The 23,901-nt window shown below is 36.3% G+C and overlaps 1 protein-coding gene across 32 annotated transcripts in view; it reads left to right on the plus strand.

Annotated features, from left to right (window-relative positions):
* Positions 1-23,901, plus strand: part of NRXN1 (neurexin 1) — a 1,174,729-nt gene that overhangs the window by 52,878 nt on the left and 1,097,950 nt on the right. The window lies entirely within an intron of this gene.

The raw sequence follows: 23,901 nt of genomic DNA on the forward strand, positions 1-23,901 counted from the left end.
GTGGAGCTCCTGAAATCATCTTGGGTACACAATGGGGTCCCTGGATCATGTTTTAGGAACTACTACTTTAGAGGATCATGAAATTAATTCAGTGCCTTATGGTTAGTATTTGTGGATTGGAATTAAATAAAATGAAACAATGAAAAGGAATGGAGAATATGAATGCACTGTAGATCTGAAGGATACAATTTTTTATGAACTTTGGGATCACGTGTGTATTTTTTCATAATTATTTTTTCTTATGAGGAGTTTTAGTTTTAAAAATTTGAAAATTACCTTTAAAAGTTACATGTATGATTGACTTATTCAGTATAAGGATAAAGGTTAGAGTTCAGGTGGAAAAAAACAGTCGTGGGGAGAATAGTTACACAGGCATGACATAGAGGGACTGATTTAGAAAATGCCATAAACGTGAACAGCCAGCTGGTTCAAAAAAGGAAGGACTCTTGGATGGATGTGAGGAGAATAAAAGCCTGAGTGCTACAGTGAAGCAAAAGCTGCACTATCAGACAATAAGATGGTCAGCAATTTTAGGTCAACTTTTCTTAAATATAGCTGTGTCTCATATTCTGACAAATATGTTATTCTTTGCAGTTCCTTTAGCACAAATCCTGACCTCTTTTTTTCATATCCTGCTGCGTAAGCTTGAAAAGCACAATCCCCAGGTACTGGTCTCTTTTTGCTTTTCAAACCTAAAGATCTGTCAGGGATATATCTTATAGATGTGAGTGAATCATGGTCAAAATGAGAATAATATGGAATAGAAGCTCATTTCCTGTCCCTTGTCTGGCATTTTGTACAAAAAGTCATTATTATTCACCACAACTTTCTTTTGAATAGTCAAAATGTATTCACATCATGAGAAAAAGTGGCAATTTGAATAATCGAGTGAATTTCACTAAGGGAGTTTTGTGTGACTTTCCCTCATGCTTTCTGTTTCCATAGCCTGGGTCACTCAGAGTGGAGGGCACTTTTCAGGCTGTTCTGTAATCTGCAAATCATCTCATGAATGATAGTATCTTTATACACCAGAAGGATTATCTCTTGAGTGCAAGGGCCTCTCCTATTTCTGTACTCTCACATTGCATGCTGTGAGAGCATGCAGAGCTCAGTTAATATATGTTAATTGATTTGTTCAATATGAATAACCAGAGAGCCTCAACAAATGTTTTTTTCTGTGAAACCCACTAATAATGATTGTGATAAATGACCAAAAAAATGAAAGTGACATTATAAAAATTCTGATAAAGATTTCATTAAATCAAAATGTTCTACCTGTTCAGAAATGAATAAAGATAATTGTTTCTTATGATGCCCCTAAGATATTTGGAGAACTTCACAAAGTCTTATAAATCACCGAAGATAGCACCATTGTTTATAATCAGAGCTGAAGAGCAAATTCTTCTATACTTAAATTATTTTGCTGCATTAGCAGAACTTAAAGAAATGTTGAATGAGGTGATAGTTCTGCTCTACTTTGTGTTAGAGTATTAAATTATGCCTGCTCTTTGTACTGTCTTTAACAGGAAATCTGGGAAGTGTTCACAAACAGGCAAAATGATAGAGGGACTATAAAATCTTGATATATTTTTACAGAGTGAAGAAATAAGAAATTTTGAACTTTAAAAAGATATTCCTAAAGCAGATGATAGCTGCCTTTAAGTGTGAGAAAGACTGGGTTCTTAGTGGGTGTTTTTGGCTAGGATTAAATTCAGTTATCTTTAGGGGAAATGGGAATTATTATATAGGGACTGCAATTAGAAAATGATCAGCCCTTGGAAGACTAGCTTCCCTTTTAAAAATTGTGCGGGATAGTTCATGTGTACCTCTGTTCATCCTTGGACATTTGCTTTTGCCAGTATTTGCCACTGTTTTTGAGGGAACCAATCTGATGAGTTTAGCTAATAATTACTGTGGAGTGCCATGTCCCTGGCTGCTTTTAGGGTTTCCATCCAGTTTCTAGATGAAATGTATTTGGATCAGGTCCCTTCTCCCTGTTTAATTTATAGTAAGATCTGTGCTAAGGATCCCCAAATGGGAGGGAATTGTCCACAATTAGTTTTATTGTAATTGAAGGAGGGAGATAAGACATGGAAGGCACCATGACCAAAGCACCTACTCTGGACTGCATGTGGAAGAGGGTGTATATCCAAAGGACAGGGACACCATGTGCAGTTGTTCGGCTTGTACACTGCAGAAGGGCATCTAGCTGCGTTGGCCAGTGGGGTTTGATTTCTAGTTGGTACTCAGCTCATCAAGTCTTGCCTCGAAGGCTCTGTGTCTCTATGTGGAGGTGGATCATTTTCCAGTTCCCATAAAGGTGGAGTTTAGATTGATGGTTGCCATGGCATAAAGGTAGATCAAAGTGCCAATAAAGCATATTTCAGGCCAACAGAAATACTGACATGTTTATCTAAATTAATCACTTTCTTTAGCAACATAGATCTTTTGAGGAAATTTTAAGTATCGATTTTTCCAAATGAAGCACATAAAAATATACATAAATTTTAATTTTAATTTTGGTTATTCACAAAGTCCTTGTTGAGAGTTGCTAATAACAAGCTGTTTTAAAAAATTATTGTAAGCAACATACGTAACTAGAAATTCTCTTTTTTACAATTAAATAAGGATATTATGAGTCTCCAGCTCATCTCTCTTGCTGAAATTCCCAATAAAGGAAATGAGGAACATTAACATTTTCTTTGGAAAAATAAAGTGCACATGATTTCAGTCAGTGGGTCTATTCTTGCAAGCTGGTCAGGTGACATGGGCACTATCATTAAAAGTTATATAAAAGAGAATTCTTCCATAAATTCGTACGTCTGTATTATCTTGAGAATAAAATTTTAAGAAAAAAATTTAAAGATTAGCCATATAATGTCTGTAGGTTACTTTGAGGATTCCAGGCCCATTCTCAAAAGTGTGTGTGTGTGTGTATAAACTGGATGAAAATTTGGATCAGAAAGGTGCAGCTGTCAGAGAATTTGAATATATGTAAGATTATAAAGAGGAAAAATGGAGTATTTCTCAAGAAAAAAATTACTTAGTCCCTAACATACTTTTTTTTAAAAACTTAGGTATCTGAATCATTGAATTTCATCACTTGATGATAACAGGCATTAGGCTATGTTATTCACTTACTCATTCCACAAATTTTTTAGCTATCTAATTGGAGGCAGATATTGAGATAGAAAATATTTGGTACTGTTTTCCAGTTTTCTTTTGAGTGATAAAAAATTAGTTTTTTTTTCCAAATATAAATACAATAAAATAAATACAATATAAAATTGAGATTTGTAGGTATATCCTGTTTTCTCAACATAAGTCTTGGTTAGGGCAGCAATTTTATAACCAATTTTTTTGGATAATAAATTTCCCCCAAAGTTTTAATTTTTAAATAATTTACCCTGTATTGGGGGGAATACTGTTAATAGTTATAAAAGCAAAGCTCAGAAGAAGCAATTTTGGAAACAAAGATAATTTGGTTAAGTTCTTTTTAGACTCATGGAATGGTGTAGATCACTGAAAGAGCTCTACTGTTGAATCACTATATTATACACGTGACACTAATATTACACTATATGTTAACTAATTGGAATTTAAATAAAAACTTTAAAAAGCTACAAAGAATCTGGTATGTCGTTTGCAAATTTCTTCTCCCATTCTGTCAGTTGTCTTTTGATTTTGTTAACTGTTTCCTTTGCTGTGCAAAAGCTTTTGATCTTGATGAAATCCCAATAGTTCATTTTTGCCCTTGCTTCCCTTACCTTTGGCGTTGTTCCTAGGAAGATGTTGCTGCGGCTGAGGTCGAAGAGGTTGCTGCCTGTGTTCTCCTCAAGGATTTTGATAGATTCCTTTCGCACATGGAGTTCCTTCATCCATTTTGAGTCTTTTTTTGTGTGTGGTGTAAGGAAATGGTCCAATTTCATTTTTCTTCATGTGACTGTCCAATTTTCCCAGCACCATTTATTGAAGAGGCTGTCTTTTTTCCATTGGACATTCTTTCCTGTTTTGTTGAAGATTAGTTGACCATAGAGTTGAGGGTCTATTTCTGGGCTCTCTATTCTGTTCCATTGATCTATGTGTCTGTTTTTGTGCCAGTACCATGCTATCTTGATGATGACAGCTTTGTAATAGAGCTTGAAGTCCGGAATGGTGATGCCACCAAGGTTGGCTTTCTTTTTCAATATCCCTTTGGCTATTCGAGGTCTTTTATGGTTCCATATAAATTTTAGAATTATTTGTTCCATTTCTTTGAAAAAGATGGATGGTACTTTGATAGGAATTGCATTAAATGTGTAGATTGCTTTAGGTAGCATAGACATTTTCACAATATTTATTCTTCCAATCCAGGAGCATGGAACATTTTTCCATTTCTTTGTGTCTTCCTCAATTTCTTTCATGAGTACTTTAGAGTTTTCTGAGTATAGATTCTGTGCCTCTTTGGTTAGGTTTATTCCTAGGTATCTTATGGTTAACTGACAGAATGGGAGAAGATATTTGCAAACGACATATCAGATAAAGGACTAGTGTCCAGAATCTATAAAGAACTTAGCAAACTCGGGGCGCCTGCGTGGCTCAGTGGGTTAAAGTCTCTGCCTTCGGCTCAGGTCATGATCCCAGGGTCCTGGGATTGAGCCCCGCATTGGGCTCTCTGCTCAGCAGGGAGCCTGCTTCCTCCTCTCTCTCTGCCTGCTTCTCTGACTACTTGTGATCTCTGTCTGTCAAATAAATAAAATCTTTAAAAAAAAAAGAACTTAGCAAACTCAACACCCAAAGAACAAATAATCCAATCAAGAAATGGGCAGAGGACATGAACAGACATTTCTGCAAAGAAGACATCCAGATGGCCAACAGACACATGAAAAAGTGCTCCATATCACTCGGCATCAGGGAAATACAAATCAAAACCACAATGAGATATCACCTCACACCAGTCAGAATGGCTAAAATCAACAAGTCAGGAAATGACAGATGCTGGCGAGGATGCGGAGAAAGGGGAACCCTCCTACACTGTTGGTGGGAATGCAAGCTGGTGCAGCCACTCTGGAGAACAGCATGGAGGTTCCTCAAAATGTTGAAAATAGAACTGTCCTATGACCCAGCAATTGCACTATTGGGTATTTACCCTAAAGATACAAACGTAGTGATCCAAAGAGGCACGTGCACCCGAATGTTGATAGCAGCAATGTCCACAATAGCCAAACTATGGAAAGAACCTAGATGTCCATCAACAGATGAATGGATTAAGAAGATGTGGTATATATACACAGTGGAATACTATGCAGCCATCAAAAGAAATGAAATCTTGCCATTTGCAACAACATGGATGGAACTAGAGTGTATCATGCTTAGTGAAATAAGTCAAGCAGAGAAAGACAACTATCATATGATCTCCCTGATATGAGGAAGTGGTGATGCAACATGGGGGCTTAAGTGGGTAGGAGAAGAATAAATGAAACAAGATGGGATTGGGAGGGAGACAAACCATAAGTGACTCTTAATCTCACAAAACAAACTGAGGGTTGGTGGGGGGAGGGTGTTTGGGAGAAGGGGGTGGGATTATGGACATTGGGGAGGGTATGTGCTTTGGTGAGTGCTGTGAAGTGTGTAAACCTGGTGATTCACAGACCTGTACCCCTGGGGATAAAAATATATGTTTATAAAAAATAAAAAGTTAAAAAAAAAAACTACAAAGAAAAGAGCTCTACTGTATCTCATAGCATAAGATTCAAAGATTAATGGGACATTATGAAATGATAATCCCCCAAATTGATATAAATATGACAACCATACTTTAAATTGTTTTTACATCTATGATAAGATAGTGAGCTTTCAAAATTTCATTGTTTTCCTTCAGCTGACCTTAGTGATTTTTTTCTGATGGTGTAATGAATTTATTAACAATTGAGGTTGGAATTAAGAATGATTCTTTTTGTAGAGTTCTTTAAGTGTTTAGATTTTCTGAGACCTGCCTGTTCACTTTCACATAAATTAATTTTTTATAACTGTTTTCATGTACTTTGTTATACCATGGAACCCCAGTGTCTGTAGGAATCTAATCAGTTGATATGTGGAATGCCAGATGACTTGATTTTAGTGAGATAATATCTTGTAATAATAAATAGATGGCTGTGAACTTTCAGTACTAAGCTTTGATCCAGGTATGATTATTCAATAGATAAAGATTTGCCTAAGTAGTCCTAAAATTAGATGTATGTACAGATTAAAACACCATTTTTTTTTTCATTCTGAGTGTTTTCTGACACTCATGAAACAACTTATTCAAATGTAAATAGTTTGGCAGCTTCTAAATGGTACTGTATTTTCTCTTCAAAATTGTTTATTGTTAGTAAGTCCTTTCCTAAAAGATATTAAACCTGCTAAGAACCACTGATTAATTACTACCATAAAATAATAGCTGGGTAAATTTATTAAGAGAGTTTGTAATTATTTAAAGTCAACGTCTTCTGGGGCATCTGGGTGGCTCAGTTGGTTAAGTATCTGACTCTTGGTTTTGGCTCAGGTCATGATCTCAAGTCCCATGTGGGCTCTGCACTGGTCATGGAGTCTCCTTAAGAGTCTCTCTCTCCCTCTCCCCCTCCCCCCCTGCTCATGATGTAGTTCTCAAAAAAATAAATAAATAAATAATAAAAACAAAAAAAATAAAGTCAACCTCTTCTAATGGGGAGTTGTAGAAGCAAAAAATGTTAGTAATATTTCTTTCCTTTTAGGTCTCCTTTCTTTGGGGGTAGAAAATCAATAAGTTATTGTATTAATGATATGTGCTCTGCAGAAAATTGAAGCTGTAAATATGAGTGACTGGGTGGGGACTTGCTGTGGGTGGTCTAGCAAGATTTCCATAGGAATGTGATAATTGAAAGGTAAATAAAAGTCAGCCACGTGCAGCTCAGGAAGAAGAGCATTTCACAAGAGGGAACATGCGGTGCAGAGATGCTAAGGTGGAAAAGGGCTTAGAATGTTCCTGGGAATTGGACTGAACTGGAGCAGGAAGTGAGTGAAGAGAGTAAGGAAGTAAAAGCAGAATAGAAGTAGAAATATAGGCCAGGGTAAGGTGTTTGCATATTATTCTGACTGTGGTGTGCCAATTTTTGACAAGTTCTAAGCGAAAGTGTGATATGATAAAATGTAAGAAATGTATCAGAAGAGTTGGCAAAATAGAAGTTATTGGAATATTTTAAAAGAAGAATTAGTGAAGTAATTAAGATAGAATCTAACTGGAGCAGATTGGAAAGAGGATTAGAAAAAGAAAGGGACAGAACCTACAGAAAATTTTCTGTGAAGAACAAAATGGACAGTGCTAAGGAAAAATGGGTTCACAGTATTTTCTTCATTTTACACTTGATCTTAGCCAAAAGGCTGAGAAGTGATGTATTTTCTTCTTTTTCATGAGAAAATAAACTCTATTTCTGGATGTTGATGTGAATGATGTAGTAAAATGGGAGAATTTGAGATTCAGATGAACAGTTTTATCATCTCAGAGAAAATCTTTGAGTCAGAGAAAGGAGATGGGATTTAGATCCCCATCAGAGAGGTTAGCCTTGACCTCTGATGGATAAAAAACAAATTTATCCACATTGGCAAGAGGAAATGCAGGGAGTTTGGGTTGCAAATGGGGGCTGCCTGGTACAGTTGGTGGTCGGCAGATAGGACACTTCCATTTTCTTAATGATAAATGAGTCAGATTGAGTGAGTGGACTGGGTATAGGACATTTGAGAAGGGTGGAAAAGATGAGTAAAAAATTTCAGTATTGGCACTGAGTATATCAATTAAAAAATGAATCATTGCAGCCATTACATAAAACTCTGAAATGTGGATGGCACCCTATTGATTAGATTACATAGTGGAATGAAAAGAAGATACACAGGTGTCAAAGAGAATGGTAGGGACAGACTTCTTGAAAAATTTTGCCATCATTCTTTCCATAACTTTTTGTTCACTTACTCAGAAGACTTTATTAGTAGTATTAGTATTATTTTAATTTTAAATCTCTAACCTAATCCTTCATTTTAGAACTACTCAGTTTCCTAGGTTAGGAAATTGTCCCCCAGGAGTTCCTTAATTATTTCATTGAGAGGTGTAATCATTACTCATGAACTCCATGCATTGCTATTATCACCACGCTAAGTTCAGCCTTTGATATCTCCATCCCATAATTTCAACCTACTGTGAGATAAATGAGCAGAAAAGCTAACTATAATAATATGGGCTCATCAGATTTCTAGGACTAGAAAATACCTTAGAAATGATGCAAAAATAGCTCCTTTTGCGAAAGAGGAATCAAGCTCTGAGAGTGAAATGATTTACCAACATCAGTCCCTTTAATGGCAATACTGGAAAGAGAATGAGGCTTTTCTATTCCAGCCCTTTATGTTGTCTTATCATTCAGCACTTAGTTTAGGGAAAATAATTTCTTTGCTTGAGATCATAGCAGTTCTATAAATGAACACTTCCTTTCTGCATTTTGGGCTTTTCATGATTAGTGAACCTCTTCTAGTTTTCCAGAACATAATCAGCAGACACTCTCCTTTAAATTTAGCTGACACTATAATTTTAAATAAGAAATGTTATATTGGGAATTTACCTGGACAGTATGCAGGATGGATTTAAGTAGCTAAAAGTAATTGTAGCATTCAGATGAAATGATAGATTTTACTAGATTTTCTTAAAAGAAAATGTTAGAGAAAACACGTAAAGATGGGAAATAATTTTGGATGTATCTATGTTAAGTAAATATAATTGTTAAATATCATGAGTCTGTATAAATCTAAATTATCTTTTAAGTTCAAGTGTATGTGCCTTATCTACATTATCTGAGATCTAATTTATGTTATCTGGATTAGCATTAATGAAAGTCCTGAACCTAACATGGGATTAAAATGGAGGAGAAGTTTTAAAAATATATTGAAATTAACTGATTTATTTAAAACATTTTTTACTATTTAAAACAATAATTTGGAGGATGGCATCTTAACTGCTTTTTCTTAGTTGTTGAAAGTTTGATTTGTTTTAATGCTAAACATCATAAAAGATGATTTTGCCATAATAAAATATATAGTTTGAATATATCCAACAGAGCAATAGTTAATACAGTTATATGATTTAAGAAGAGGTGTTATCCTATTAAATCAAAATATATTACTCACTTTTTAAACAACAGAAAGAACTTTGATTTATTAATGTACATAAAGGTTAAAGCACAATTTCCAGAGAAATCAAACTAGATTTTCCCTATCCATTAATTTCCATTACCACCCATTCATTTCTACCCACTGGCAGTCAGTCCACTCATGCAGCATTTGTCTCACATTTTCTATTAACTGATATTTAGCAAATCCCACTCTCAATCTTATCAAATGATAGGCACTAAATTTTTGGCAGCAACATTAAAATATAGTTTCTAACTGGGAAGAAGTAACATAACAGGTAGCACAGAATGCCTTTCTAATGTAAGGCCCATTAAGGTATCCGTATTTGGAAGAGAGTTGAAGATTGTGTACTTTTCCAGAGAAGATGCAACCTTTTCCTCATCAGACCTAATAAATGCCCAGGGGAAACAAAATAATAAGGCCCTCCATTATTGTCAAGGGGAACTATAAAGAAACAGGCTAGACCTACAGGCTGCAGGAGTGCTGTGAATTGTAGATGTTATTATTATTATTATTATTTTCAATCTCTTTTGAGATTGGGGGAAAGGCTGAGATGGCATCATCTAGAAGATTTAATTGGCTTGTAGGCAGCTCTGTTAAGAATTTCCAGCCCCTGACATTTCGTTAACAGCAAAGGATCATACACATATGTTACTCTCTTCCATATGAATAAGAAGAATGTGTATTTTATGGATTCCTGAATGTGAAACGCAAAGTTAATTTGTAAAAAAAATACTGGATTACTGGATAGGAGCTGTTCAGAATAATTGGACTAACTAAAGATGGTTACAAAAATGCATTAGGGAAGTTTTCTTTTATTGGTACTATTGAGGAAGAAAACATACAAAACCTGATGATGCTATAATATGTTTCCTGTGTTATGAGAGTCTCCAAGTTTTAGTAGAAAGTGTAACTTTGAAGAATTGAAACAAAATTCTACGGGAGAGAAGACAACATAAAGTAGTGGTAGGCCTTTCACTGATCTTACATGAACACTTCAATAAAACTAAACTTTGTATGTGTAAAAAGCCTAAATCTAGCATGAATATTGAGGTCCATTTTAATTAGAAAATTTCATTCTTAAAAAAATGTTAAGGTTTTCCTTAAAAAACAAACAATTTTTGTTTCCTTTGGTTACATTAGTGCATTCACCCATGTGTAAAATTTATTAAGCTCTACTAAGTTCTTCTCAACATTGAAACTGTGAATTTTATCTAGAGTACTATCAGCCTGGCATCAAAAAATCTATAAGAGATTTTACAAGTTCTCTAATATCACAGAGAAAGCAAAGCTTAAATTAGTCAAACAAAAATTAAATGTAATCTGGAGGAGAGGAGTCAAGATGGCGGAGAAGTAGCAGGCTGAGACTACTTCAGCTAGCCGGAGATCAGCTAGATAGCATATCTAAAGATTGCAAACACCTGAAAATCCATCGGCAGATAGAAGAGAAGAAGAACAGCAATTCTGGAAACAGAAAAACAACCACTTTCTGAAAGGTAGGACCGGCGGAGACGTGAATCCAAAGCGATGAGAAGATAGACCCAGGAGGGAGGGGCTGATTCCCGGCAAGCGGCGGAGCAATGGCGCACAAAATCAGGACTTTTAAAAGTCTGTTCCGCTGAGGGACATCGCTCCAGAGGCTAAACCGGAGCGAAGCCCACGCGGGGTCAGCGTGGCCTCAGGTCCCGCAGGGTCACAGAAGGATCGGGGATGTCGGAGTGTCGCAGCACTTGGGGGTAATGGAACGGGAAAGCCGGCTACAGAGACAGAGCCGACAGTAAGCTCACAGCTCGGTGTTACCTTGAACCGGTCGCAGGCTCGGTGAGCTCGGAGCACGGCTGGAGGTCAGGCAAATGGGAGTAACTGGCGCTGTTCTCTGAGGGCGCACTGAGGAGTGGGTCCCTGGGCTCTCGGCTCCTCTGGGCCGGAGACCAGGAGGCCGCCATTTGTATTCCCATCCTCCGGAACTCTACGGAAAGCGCTCAGGGAACAAAAGCTCCTGAAAGCAAACCCGAGCGGATTACTCACCCTGGGCCCCTGCTAAGGGCGGTGCAATTCCACCTGGGGCAAAGACACTTGAGAATCACTACAACAGGCCCCTCCCCCAGAAGATCAACAAGAAATCCAGCCGAGACCAAGTTCACCTACCAAGGAGTGCGGTTTCAATACCAAGGAGAGCAGCAGAATTCCAGAGGAGGAGAAAGCAAAGCACGGAACTCATGGCTTTTTCCCTGTGATTTTTTTTAGTCTTGCAGTTAATTTAATTTTTTTCTTTTTCATTTTTTGTTATCTTTCTCGCCTTCTGGTAAATTTTTTTTTTAACTTTTACCTTTTTCTTTTTTAACGTTTTTTAACCAGTTTAATATATATTTTTCTAATTTGTTTTCTTTTTTTTTAATTCTTTTCTTTATTTTCTTTTTTCTTTTTTTTTTTCTTTCTTCCTTTTTGAACCTCTTCTTATCCCCTTTCTCCCCCCTCACGATTTGGGATCTCTTCTAATTTGGTTAAAGCATATTTTCCTGGGGTTGTTGTCACTCTTTTAGTATTTTACTTGCTCCTTCATATACTCTTATCTGGACAAAATGACAAGAAGGAAAAATTCAACACAAAAAAAAGAACAAGAGGCAGTACCGAAGGCTACGGACCTAATCAATACAGACATTGGTAATGTGTCAGATCTAGAGTTCAGAATAACAATTCTCAAGGTTCTAGCTGGGCTCGAAAAAGGCATGGAAGATATTAGAGAAACCCTCTCGGGAGATGCAAAAGTCCTTTCTGGAGAAATAAAAGAACTAAAATCTAACCAAGTTGAAATCAAAAAAGCTATTAATGAGGTGCAATCAAAAATGGAGGCTCTCACTGCTAGGATAAATGAGGCAGAAGAAAGAATTAGTGATATAGAAGACCAAATGACAGAGAATAAAGAATTGAGCAAAAGAGGGACAAACAGCTACTGGACCACGAGGGGAGAATTCGAGAGATAAGTGACACCATAAGACGAAACAACATTAGAATAATTGGGATTCCAGAAGAAGAAGAAAGAGAGAGGGGAGCAGAAGGTATACTGGAGAGAATTATTGGGGAGAATTTCCCCAATATGGCAAAGGAAACGAGCATCAAAATTCAGGAGGTTCAGAGAACGCCCCTCAAAATCAATAAGAATAGGCCCACACCCTGTCACCTAACAGTAAAATTTACAAGTCTCAGAGACAAAGAGAAAATCCTGAAAGCAGCCCAGGAAAAGAAGTCTGTAACATACAATGGTAAAAATATTAGATTGGCAGCTGACTTATCCACAGAGACCTGGCAGGCCAGAAAGAGCTGGCATGATATTTTCAGAGCACTAAACGAGAAAAACATGCAGCCAAGAATACTATATCCAGCTAGGCTATCATTGAAAATAGAAGGAGAGATTAAAAGCTTCCAGGACAAACAAAAACTGAAAGAATTTGCAAATACCAAACCAGCTCTACAGGAAATCTTGAAAGGGGTTCTCTAAGGAAAGAGAGAGCCTACAAGTGGTAGATCAGAAAGGAACAGAGACCATATACAGTAACAGTCACCTTACAGGCAATACAATGGCACTAAATTCATATCTCTCAATAGTTATCCTGAATGTTAATGGGCTAAATGCCCCTGTCAAAAGACACAGGTTATCAGAATGGATAAAAAACCAAAACCCATCTATATGTTGCCTCCAAGAAACTCATTTTAAGCCTGAAGACACCTCCAGATTTAAAGTGAGGGGGTGGAAAAGATTTTACCATGCTAATGGACATCAGAAGAAAGCAGGGGTGGCAATCCTTATATCAGATCAATTAGATTTTAAGCCAAAGACTATAATAAGAGATGAGGGAGGACACTATATCATACTCAAAGGGTCTGTCCAACAAGAAGATCTAACAATTTTAAATATCTATGCCCCCTATGTGGGAGCAGCCAACTATATAAACCAATTAATAACAAAATCAAAGAAACACATCACCAACAATACAATAATAGTAGGGGACTTTAACACTCCCCTCACTGAAATGGACAGATCATCCAAGCAAAAGATCAGCAAGGAAATAAAGGCCTTACATGACACACTGGACCAGATGGACATCACAGATATATTCAGAACATTTCATCCCAAAGCAACAGAATATACATTCTCCTCTAGTGCACATGGAACATTCTCCAGAATAGATCACATCCTCGGTCCTAAATCAGGACTCAACCGGTATCAAAAGATTGGGATCATTCCCTGCATATTTTCAGACCACAATGCTCTAAAGCTAGAACTCAACCACAAAAGGAAGTTTGAAAAGAATCCAAATACATGGAGACTAAACAGCATCCTTCTAAAGAATGAATGGGTCAACCGGGAAATTAAAGAATTGAAAAAAATCATGGAAACAAATGATAATGAAAATACAACGGTTCAAAATCTGTGGGACACAGCAAAGGCAGTCCTGAGAGGAAAATATATAGCAGTTCAAGCCTTTCTCAAGAAACAAGAAAGGTCTCAGGTACACAACCTAACCCTACATCTAAAAGAGCTGGAGAAAGAACAAGAAAGAAACCCTAAGCCCAGCAGGAGAAGAGAAATCATAAAGATCAGAGCAGAAATCAATGAAATAGAAACCAAAAAAAACAATAGAACAAATCAATGAAACTAGGAGCTGGTTCTTTGAAAGAATTAATAAAATTGATAAACCCCTGGCCCGACTTATCAAAAAGAAAAGAGAAAGGACCCAAATAAATAAAATCATGAATGAAAGAGGAGAGATCACAACTAACACCAAAGAAATACAAATTATTATAAGAACATACTATGAGCAACTGTACGCCAATAAATTTGACAATCTGGAAGAAATGGATGCATTCCTAAAAACATATAAACTACCACAACTGAACCAGGAAGAAATAGAAAGCCTGAACAGACCCATAACCAGTAAGGAGATTGAAACAGTCATTAAAAATCTCCAAACAAACAAAAGCCCAGGGCCACACGGCTTCCCGGGGGAATTCTACCAAACATTTAAAGAAGAACTAATTCCCATTCTCCTGAAACTGTTCCAAAAAATAGAAATGGAAGGAAAACTTCCAAACTCATTTTATGAGGCCAGCATCACCTTGATCCCAAAACCAGACAAGGATCCCATCAAAAAAGAGAGCTATAGACCAATATCCTTGATGAACACAGATGCGAAAATACTCAACAAAATACTAGCCAATAGGATTCAACAGTACATTAAAAGGATTTTTCACCACGACCAACTGGGATTTATTCCAGGGCTGCAAGGTTGGTTCAACATCCGCAAAGCAGTCAATGTGATACAACACATCAATAAAAGAACAAGAACCATATGATACTCTCAATAGATGCTGAAAAAGCATTTGACAAAGTACATCATCCCTTCCTGATCAAAACTCTTCAAAGTGTAGGGATAGAGGGCACATACCTCAATATCATCAAAGCCATCTATGAAAAACCCTCTGCAAATATCATTGTCAATGGAGAAAAACTGAAAGCTTTTCCGCTAATGTCAGGAACACGGCAGGGATGTCCATTATCACCACTGCTATTCAACATAGTACTAGAGGTCCTAGCCTCAGCAATCAGACAACAAAAGGAAATTAAAGGCATCCAAATCAGCAAAGAAGAAGTCAAATTATCACTCTTCGCAGATGATATGATAGTATATGTGGAAAACCCAAAAGACCACTCCAAAACTGCTAGAACTTATACAGGAATTCAGTAAAGGGTCAGGATATAAAATCAATGCACAGAAATCAGTTGTGTTTCTCTACACCAGCAACAAGACAGAAGAAGTAGAAATTAAGGAGTCAATCCCATTTACAATTGCACCCAAAACCATAAGATACCTCGGAATAAACCTAACCAAAGAGGCACAGAATCTATACTCAGAAAACTATAAAGTACTCATGAAAGAAATTGAGGAAGACACAAAGAAATGGAAAAATGTTCCATGCTCCTGGATTGGAAGAATAAATATTGTGAAAATTCCTATGCTACCTAAAGCAATCTACACATTTAATGCAATTCCTATCAAAGTACCATCCATCTTTTTCAAAGAAATGGAACAAATAATTCTAAAATTTATATGGAACCATAAAAGACCTCGAATAGCCAAAGGGATATTGAAAAAGAAAGCCAACCTTGGTGGCATCACCATTCCAGACTTCAAGCTCTATTACAAAGCTGTCATCATCAAGACAGCATGGTACTGGCACAAAAACAGACACATAGATCAATGGAACAGAATAGAGAGCCCAGAAATAGACCCTCAACTCTACAGTCAACTAATCTTCGACAAAGCAGGAAAGAATGTCCAATGGAAACAAGACAGCCTCTTCAATAAATGGTGCTGGGAAAATTTGACAGCCATATGCAGAAAAATGAAATTGGACCATTTCCTTACACCACACACAAAAATAGACTCAAAATGGTTGAAGGACCTCAATGTGCGAAAGGAATCCATCAAAATCCTTGAGGAGAACACAGGCAGCAACCTCTTCGACCTCAGCTGCAGCAACATCTTCCTAGGAACAACGCCAAAGGCAAGGGAAGCAAGGGCAAAAATGAACTATTGGGATTTCATCAAGATCAAAAGCTTTGCACAGCAAAGGAAACAGTTAACAAAATCAAAAGACAACTGACAGAATGGGAGAAGATATTCGCAAACGACATATCAGATAAAGGACTAGTGTCCAGACTCTATAAAGAACTTAGCAAACTCAACACCCAAAGAACAAATAATCCAATCAAGAAATGGCAGAGGACATGAACAGACATTTCTGCAAAGAAGACATCCAGATGGCCAACAGACACATGAAAAAGTGCTCCGTATCACTCGGCATCAGGGAAATACAAATCAAAACCACAATGAGATATCACCTCACACCAGTCAGAATGGCTAAAATCAACAAGTCAGGAAATGACAGATGCTGGCGAGGATGCGGAGAAAGGGGAACCCTCCTACACTGTTGGTGGGAATGCAAGCTGGTGCAGCCACTCTGGAGAACAGCATGGAGGTTCCTCAAAATGTTGAAAATAGAACTGTCCTATGACCCAGCAATTGCACTATTGGGTATTTACCCTAAAGATACAAACGTAGTGATCCAAAGGGGCATGTGCACCCGAATGTTTATAGCAGCAATGTCTACAATAGCCAAACTATGGAAAGAACCTAGATGTCCATCAACAAATGAATGGATCACGAAGATGTGGTATATACACACAGTGGAATACTATGCAGCCATCAAAAGAAATGAAATCTTGCCATTTGTGACAACATGGATGGAACTAGAGCGTATCATGCTTAGCGAAATAATTCAAGCAGAGAAAGATAACTATCATATGATCTCCCTGATATGAGGAAGTGGTGATGCAACATGGGGGCTTAAGTGGGTAGGAGAAGAATCAATGAAACAAGATGGGATTGGGAGGGAGACAAACCATAAATGACTCTTAATCTCACAAAACAAACTGAGGGTTGCTGGGGGGAGGGGGTTTGGGAGAAGGGGGTGGGATTATGGACATTGGGGAGGGTATGTGCTTTGGTGAATGCTGTGAAGTGTGTAAACCTGGTGATTCACAGACCTGTACCCCTGGGGATAAAAATATATGTTTATAAAAAATAAAAAATTAAAAAAAAATTAAATGTAATCTGGACAATTAGATAATCATGGTAAGTCACTTTTGAAATATTTAAGTTTTAATAATGTAAGACAATTAAAAACTTCAGTTTGAAATTTATCATTATAAAGAAGTAATTGGTTATTATGCAGAATGCCTTCAAAGAATTTTCTCTGCCACGTTTGAAAGCAGAGACCTGTGTAAATTATCAGTAAACATGATAATCTCTATTTTATGATAATGCATTGTTTTTCAAAGTATTCATCTGGCTAATATTTTCCAGTCATACAGTCCCAAGAATGTACTCTTTCAGTGAAGTAAAAATGTTTGTTTTTAAGAGCTTACTTCAGGTAGTTGCATTTTGCATTTGTATATAAATATACATAGATATCATACATTTGCATACACATATGCACATATATAGTGCACACAGTCACACATATGTATATACATATGTATGTGTATGTATATATATGTAGTAAGTTGTGATGCTATATTAAGATGTTTCATAATTTCTTGAGAGAATTTGATGGCTGTCAAAGTCATTTAGTTCTCTCCCTTAACTGTCTTCATAATGGAGTCTTAGTTGTCTGATGAGAAGTACACTTACTGTGTATTCAGCTCTTATAAATAAAATTTCAAACTGGAAATAATTTATTTATTATTTCTTTCTTTAAATGTGTTTACCTGGGCTCAACAAAACTCCAGAATATGTTGCACATTTTCCATCTTTAATTTTCACAAGTTAAAAAGAATATTATACTTTCATAGAAGCATCAGTAGGAATTGTTCTTAGGAGTGACTTAATGGAAGTTGGAATCTGACCAGATTTAATGCCTGATTATAAAACAATATTTTAAATGACAATATACCTTAAGGTAAAAAGCCCACCTGAAATAAAGCATTTATGAATATCTGCCACATGATAATCTCTAAAGATAATTGGATGAAAATGAAAAGTTGTCAGTGAAAATCATGTAAAATGAAGGATACCTAACTGGGTTAAAAAACAAAACAAAACTGATAACTTCTTTTATAAAATGCAAAGTCCTTTTGAGACAAAGTGAGTGATCACAACTATTTCATACATATGGATATTTGTAATTCAGGTTTTTGTTAAAAAAAAAGACACATTTGTGGAGAAGGATAAGGATGTATCCTTTAGCTGAAAAGCCATACTAATTTTGATGTTCTCTGTCTTTAAGGAGAAAATGGACAGAAAGCATATTCTCTATGCTACAGCAGACTAACAAAAAGCACTGGGAACTATATTATTGATTTAGTGGTCATCTGAAACATATGGACTCATCTTAAAGGTAGCCACAACTTTCCTATTGTTTAAAATAAAATAGTGCTTGATTCTTATTCTAAACATGAGACTTGGGATGGCAGCAAATTTGAGATGATTAATAACAGGAATTTTGTCTTTATGTGGTCTGAATATTCTACTGACTGGACTTTTTCAAATGTATCAGAAATTCAGATGACAAAGATTTTGTAATGATTCTTGACTAAATACCGTGACAGGATCTTAATACTTTCATTCCCCCATTCTTCTGTATAGTAGGCAAAAAATTAAATGCTGATTAGGATATTACTCTATTTTTCATCAAAATAAAGTCAGTTGACACGTATTTGGTCCAGTATTATTTGAGCTCAAATTAAATTGGAATGGTGCCTGGTGTAGGGATACCATAATTCATTAAACAAATATGTATTGTTGACTATTTGCAAGGTATTGTGTATGGGAAACAGAAAGAGGCCCTTGCTTACAGAGCTTTTCAATAAATAGAAGAAAATGATTTATTTAAACACTGATTTTGCTTGGAACGACTAATTCTTCATTACCAGGCTAGAGGTGTGTGCTTAAAGGTAAGGTCCCCATCAGTCAGTTTTTCTGTTAGTTTATATGTTTGGGGGGGAAAAATCATGTCCTACCTTCTTAAACATGAATGTGAATTCCAGTGTGTCTCTCATTTTGACACACTGGCAGCATCCCTGTTAATAATGGCTACTGAAGAATTTACTGTGTCACATATTTGTAAGCACATAGTTCAAACTTATATACTTATAAATTCATCAATTAAGGAAAATATTATAAATAATGCCGTTGGAGGCAAAATAGTAAGGGGCAACTGCTTTGTAATAAAGATGTATTAGAGGAATTACATTATATTTTTCTTTTACTTTTTCCACTACTGTAGGATATTTTTAAGATATGAAAGGAAGGAAGGATGGATGGAGAGAAAATAATGGTAGAAAGATAGAAACCGAGAAGGAAGGCAGGCAGGCAAGAAGGAAGATGGGAAGAAAGAATATAGCTCTTCTCCTTCAACTAGGCCAGGGCTGATCCACTGATTCTTTAATATCAGAACATTCCCTTTTTTTTTTTTTAAAGATTTATTTATTTAATTGACAAAGAGAGTGGGAAAGGGAAAGAATGGGGTGGGGAGAAGGGGCAGCGGGAGAGAGAATCTCAAACAGACTCTTTGCTGAGTGTAGAGCCCAATATGGGACTTGGTATCATGACACTGAGATCATGACCTGAGCTGAAACCAAGATTCAGATGCTCAACTGCCTGATCTACTCAGGCGCCCCAGTATTAGAACAATCTTAATGTACAACAACATCCCAGCAACTGTGCTGAAATAAAAATTGACAGATTAATGAGGCAATTCCTAGTCAGATTAAAGCACAAAAAGGGAAATCTGCACTTGCAGCATATACATTAAATTGAGGCTATGTGCTTTAGACCCTTAATGTGAAGGGAATGCAGTTTCTTTTCTGTTTCTTGTGGGAGAAATCTGTTCTAAAATAATTGTTCATATTGGCTATTTTAGGGAGATACTTTGTTAGTTCCAGATATCATCTTTGTCCATTTCTGATAATCTTGGCTGTGTTTTCCTTCCTCCTCATGCCTTCTGTAGGACTGAGAATGTGGAACACATTCAGTACTTGCTGGCTGATGAACAAAACCTTAGGAACTCCTTACCTGTGGTTTGGAAAATTAAGATCATCTGGGGGCAAAACTTAACATACTAACTGGTATACTTGATTTCTTGATGAGGCTTAAATTATTGTTTTTGTTTTTAAAGATTTTGTTTATTAGAGAGAGAGAGTGAGAGAGAGAGAGCGCACAAGCAGGGGCAGCTCCAGGCAGAGGCAGAGGGAGAAGCAGGTTACCTGCCAAGTAAAAGCCTGATGTGGGACTTGATCCCACGACTCTGGGATCAGAACCTGAATGGAAGGCAAACACTTAACTGTCTGAGCCACCCAGGCATCCCTTAAATTATTTTTATAACGTTTGTGGAAAATTGAAAAAAACAAACACTGAAGACAACATTTACAGCAAAAATACAGTTTCTGAGACAAAACAATGATTAAGTCACCATCAACACAAAAAGCAGACATAAGGCAATGAGATCTGTTAAAAGTTGTGAGGCTTGCAGTATGGGTCCCAGGTCTGGAACAGTTACTTTGGGAAATAAAAGGGGGCAAGCACTGAGTTTTCTTTGGTTTGTGGATATAGAGACTTCAAAACTTAGAAGCTGGACACCAAACTTAATTTTTCCATGGTGCATACTGGAAGATTCTCCCTCATTGGATTCTTCTGGTGCTTTAAAGTACCAGCATAGAGCTCATCTAGCAACTACTAAGAAAGAAACAGTGGCCTCAGGGGAGACTCAAGAAGATAATCAGAATTTTAATTGGAAGGCAGATATGAAAAACAGTGATTAGGGGGAACTACCAGTAAAGGGAGATGGGTCTTTTGTTATTATTAACTATGGGAACATCCCAATTGTGGAATAGAACAGAGAAGAAGGATACATCTATATTCCATTTGTTTTTTATGTAAGTATAAGACGCTCTGAATTTAAGTGAGGATGAGAGTATTTTGTTAACCTGGGAAGTAGTCATTAGTAGTTTCAAAATCACTTCATATGCTAAAAAGGTACTGTCAGGGCAAATGTCAACTTGTTCTACATATGCTTTAGATTTTAGACATTGCCTTTAGTTTTCTTTTTTTTTAAATTTAATTTATTTTATTGTTAACCATCTAGTCTACTCTAGAAATTATCTTTAGCTGTAATTGATAACTTACAGAAAATCTTATAAATTTTTAAATATGACAGATAGTATGTATGAGAATAAACCCATTTCCCAGGAAGATATGTTCATCTGTATGTATATACAATTGTTTTTTGCTTCTGAGGAAAAGATTAATAAAAATCCCCCTTTTTGGCTCTGGTTCAACATCCCAAATGCTGAGATTGGATCTCCATTCTGGACCAGGTATCTTTAAGTAGACATCATCCTCAGCAACTGAATCAGTGGCCAAAATGTGTGGTCTCATTGAGTGTTACATAGATTGTCTCTGGATGGCATAGCTGAATCTCAGTTATCATATTATATCCTTTCTTTTTCTCTTTCTAGAACTTAAATATTCCTTATAGCGGTGTGTATGTGTGTGTGTGTGTGTGTGTGTGTGTGAAAGTGTATGTTTTTTCTTAACATCTTTTTTCTTTGAAACCAGTAACTAAGAATTCGATCAGCTATAGCTTTGAGTAGTATGGAGGAGTTATTTAAAACAGATGATGAGTCTGTCATATATATATATATATGTACATATATATATATGTACATATATATATATATATATATATATATATATATATATACACACACACATATACATATCTATCTATCTATCTATCTATTTATTTATTTTTTTTAAGTGGTTCGAGCATTTATTCCTTAAAGTGTTGTCCAGGGACCAGAAGCATTAGCATCACCTGAGATTTTGTTAGAAATGTAGAATCTTAGGTACAATCCATACCTACTAAAAAATAATCCACTTTTTAACGAGATACAGATATTGAAATCTACACTTATATTAAAATCTACATATTAGTTTGAGAAGCCATGAACTTCAAAGACTATCTAAAACCGAGAGTAAAAATATATGTTTTAAAAAATGATTACCAGTACAGACCTGTACCCCTGGGGATAAAAATATATGTTTATAAAAAATAAAAAATTAGGGGCGCCTGGGTGGCTCAGTGGGTTAAGCCGCTGCCTTCGGCTCAGGTCATGATCTCAGGGTCCTGGGATCGAGTCTCGCATCGGGCTCTCTGCTCCGCAGGGAGCCTGCTTCCTCCTCTCTCTCTCTCTGCCTGCCTCTCTGTCTACTTGTGATCTCTCTGTGTCAAATGAATAAATAAAATCTTTGAAAAAAAAATAAAAAATTAAAAGTAAAAAATGATTACCAGTTAAAACAATATTGAAGAATAATAGGCAGAAAAGATAGATAGACATACTGAGACTGGGCCATAACTTTAGGGTCAGAATGAACATCTGGAAAAGAAAGTTGGAGTTTGACACAAATTGTGAAGACACATGCGAACTCATGAAAGTTTTTAAATATGTGGATGGGATGAGGGGAGAGATAAGTGGGAAGGCTGCTTGTATAGCAGGATTGCTGTGAGTTCTGTTATTCTGAAAAGTTAATGCAGGTTGGAATTATGAATGTATTGAAAAGGAAGAACACTCCATCCTAAGGAAGTGGTTTTTATACAGAAATGCAAAGTAATTATGACACTGTATCCACCTCTGACTTAATATCTACAGAAAGACTGTTAGCAACTAGTGGCCTGTATTTAATCAGGACAGGTTTATTGTGAATTGGTTTGTGCCTGACCTATCAGACAGGATTCTCCATGGTGTTACTTGGAGCTAGAGAGCAGAGCCAAGGTATTCTTCCAGGAATGGAAGCTTTATATCCTATGTGCATATGATTTGGTGGTGGGCAATTCGTGGCTCAAACTCAATCTCTATCTAGTTATGTGATTTAGAAGAGTTCTGTATCCTTTCTGCCTTGCTTTCTTTTTTTTTTTTTTTTTAATTGGGGAGAGGTAGAGAAGAGATGGCTTTACAACCTAGAATTATTATAAGATTTCAGTAAATGTTATATGTAAATCAGTTGGCATAGGTTAAACATACAAGTTATGGTAATTATCATTATTTATTAAAAATATTTTATAACACAAGCCCCTGCATATGTTTGAAATACATTCTGGCAAATAGTAACAGTTGGGAATTTCACAGAATTCTTATTTGTATTTTGTCTAGGGTTTCTTTGGTCAAAACAAAAAGTATTATTGTAAAGTAACATAGTTTCATTGCTGCCATGTAGAAGGATTCATTCTAATCTTGGGTAAAGCAATGATAATAAAACCTATTTAGGTTTTGGAATCTATACAAGGCTTCTTGTCTTAACAGAGGAAGTATGACTATGGTTCCAGAAATGACACCTTGAAAAGAAGGAGCGTCTTCTGGAAAAATAGAAAGGCACCAGATTTCAAAAATTTTACTTGATTTATTTATTATGTTATGATTAAATGGAAGGATATAAATATAATAAAAATATATTCTAATGGCCAAATGGGATTCTTTTTTATCATTTAAAAAAATTCTTGAAAAGCAGTTTCTTTTCACAAAATTATAGTGACTTGCTGTCATCTAATCACATTTTTACTCTGTTTTAGCTTTGTAGAATGTTGGAAAAGTATCTGGAGAGACAGAGTAGAGAAAAGGAAAATTTATTTGAGGTCAAACATTTTGAAACCGCTATGTATTGGTTCTGTCCAAAGAATGCTTTTGTAATGTACTGAATAGCTTACACTTCTCTGAATGCCATTTCTATTCAGTGTCTAGAAAAAACTTGGAATCTAGAACTGAATTTTGATCCTCAGTGTACTACACTTTCAAGATGCAGTTTTCTCATTTGTAAAAGGGCGACTTTAATATATATTTAAGCCACTTTGCAGTACCCAGAGAGAAACAAATACAATGGATATGAAGCAACAGTTACGGTTCTGTCAATGAACATATAATTTCTGAAGGTCCTAACTCCATATCAGCATATCTATAAATACGGAGCAGTCAAAAGATAGATGCTCGGGGCGCCTGGGTGGCTCAGTGGGTTAAGCCGCTGCCTTCGGCTCAGGTCATGATCTCAGAGTCCTGGGATCGAGTCCCGCATCGGGCTCTCTGCTCAGCGGAGAGCCTGCTTTCCTCTCTCTCTC

This window comes from Mustela nivalis, assembly GCF_964662115.1.
Source record: "Mustela nivalis genome assembly, chromosome: 8".
Taxonomy (NCBI): domain Eukaryota; kingdom Metazoa; phylum Chordata; class Mammalia; order Carnivora; family Mustelidae; genus Mustela; species Mustela nivalis.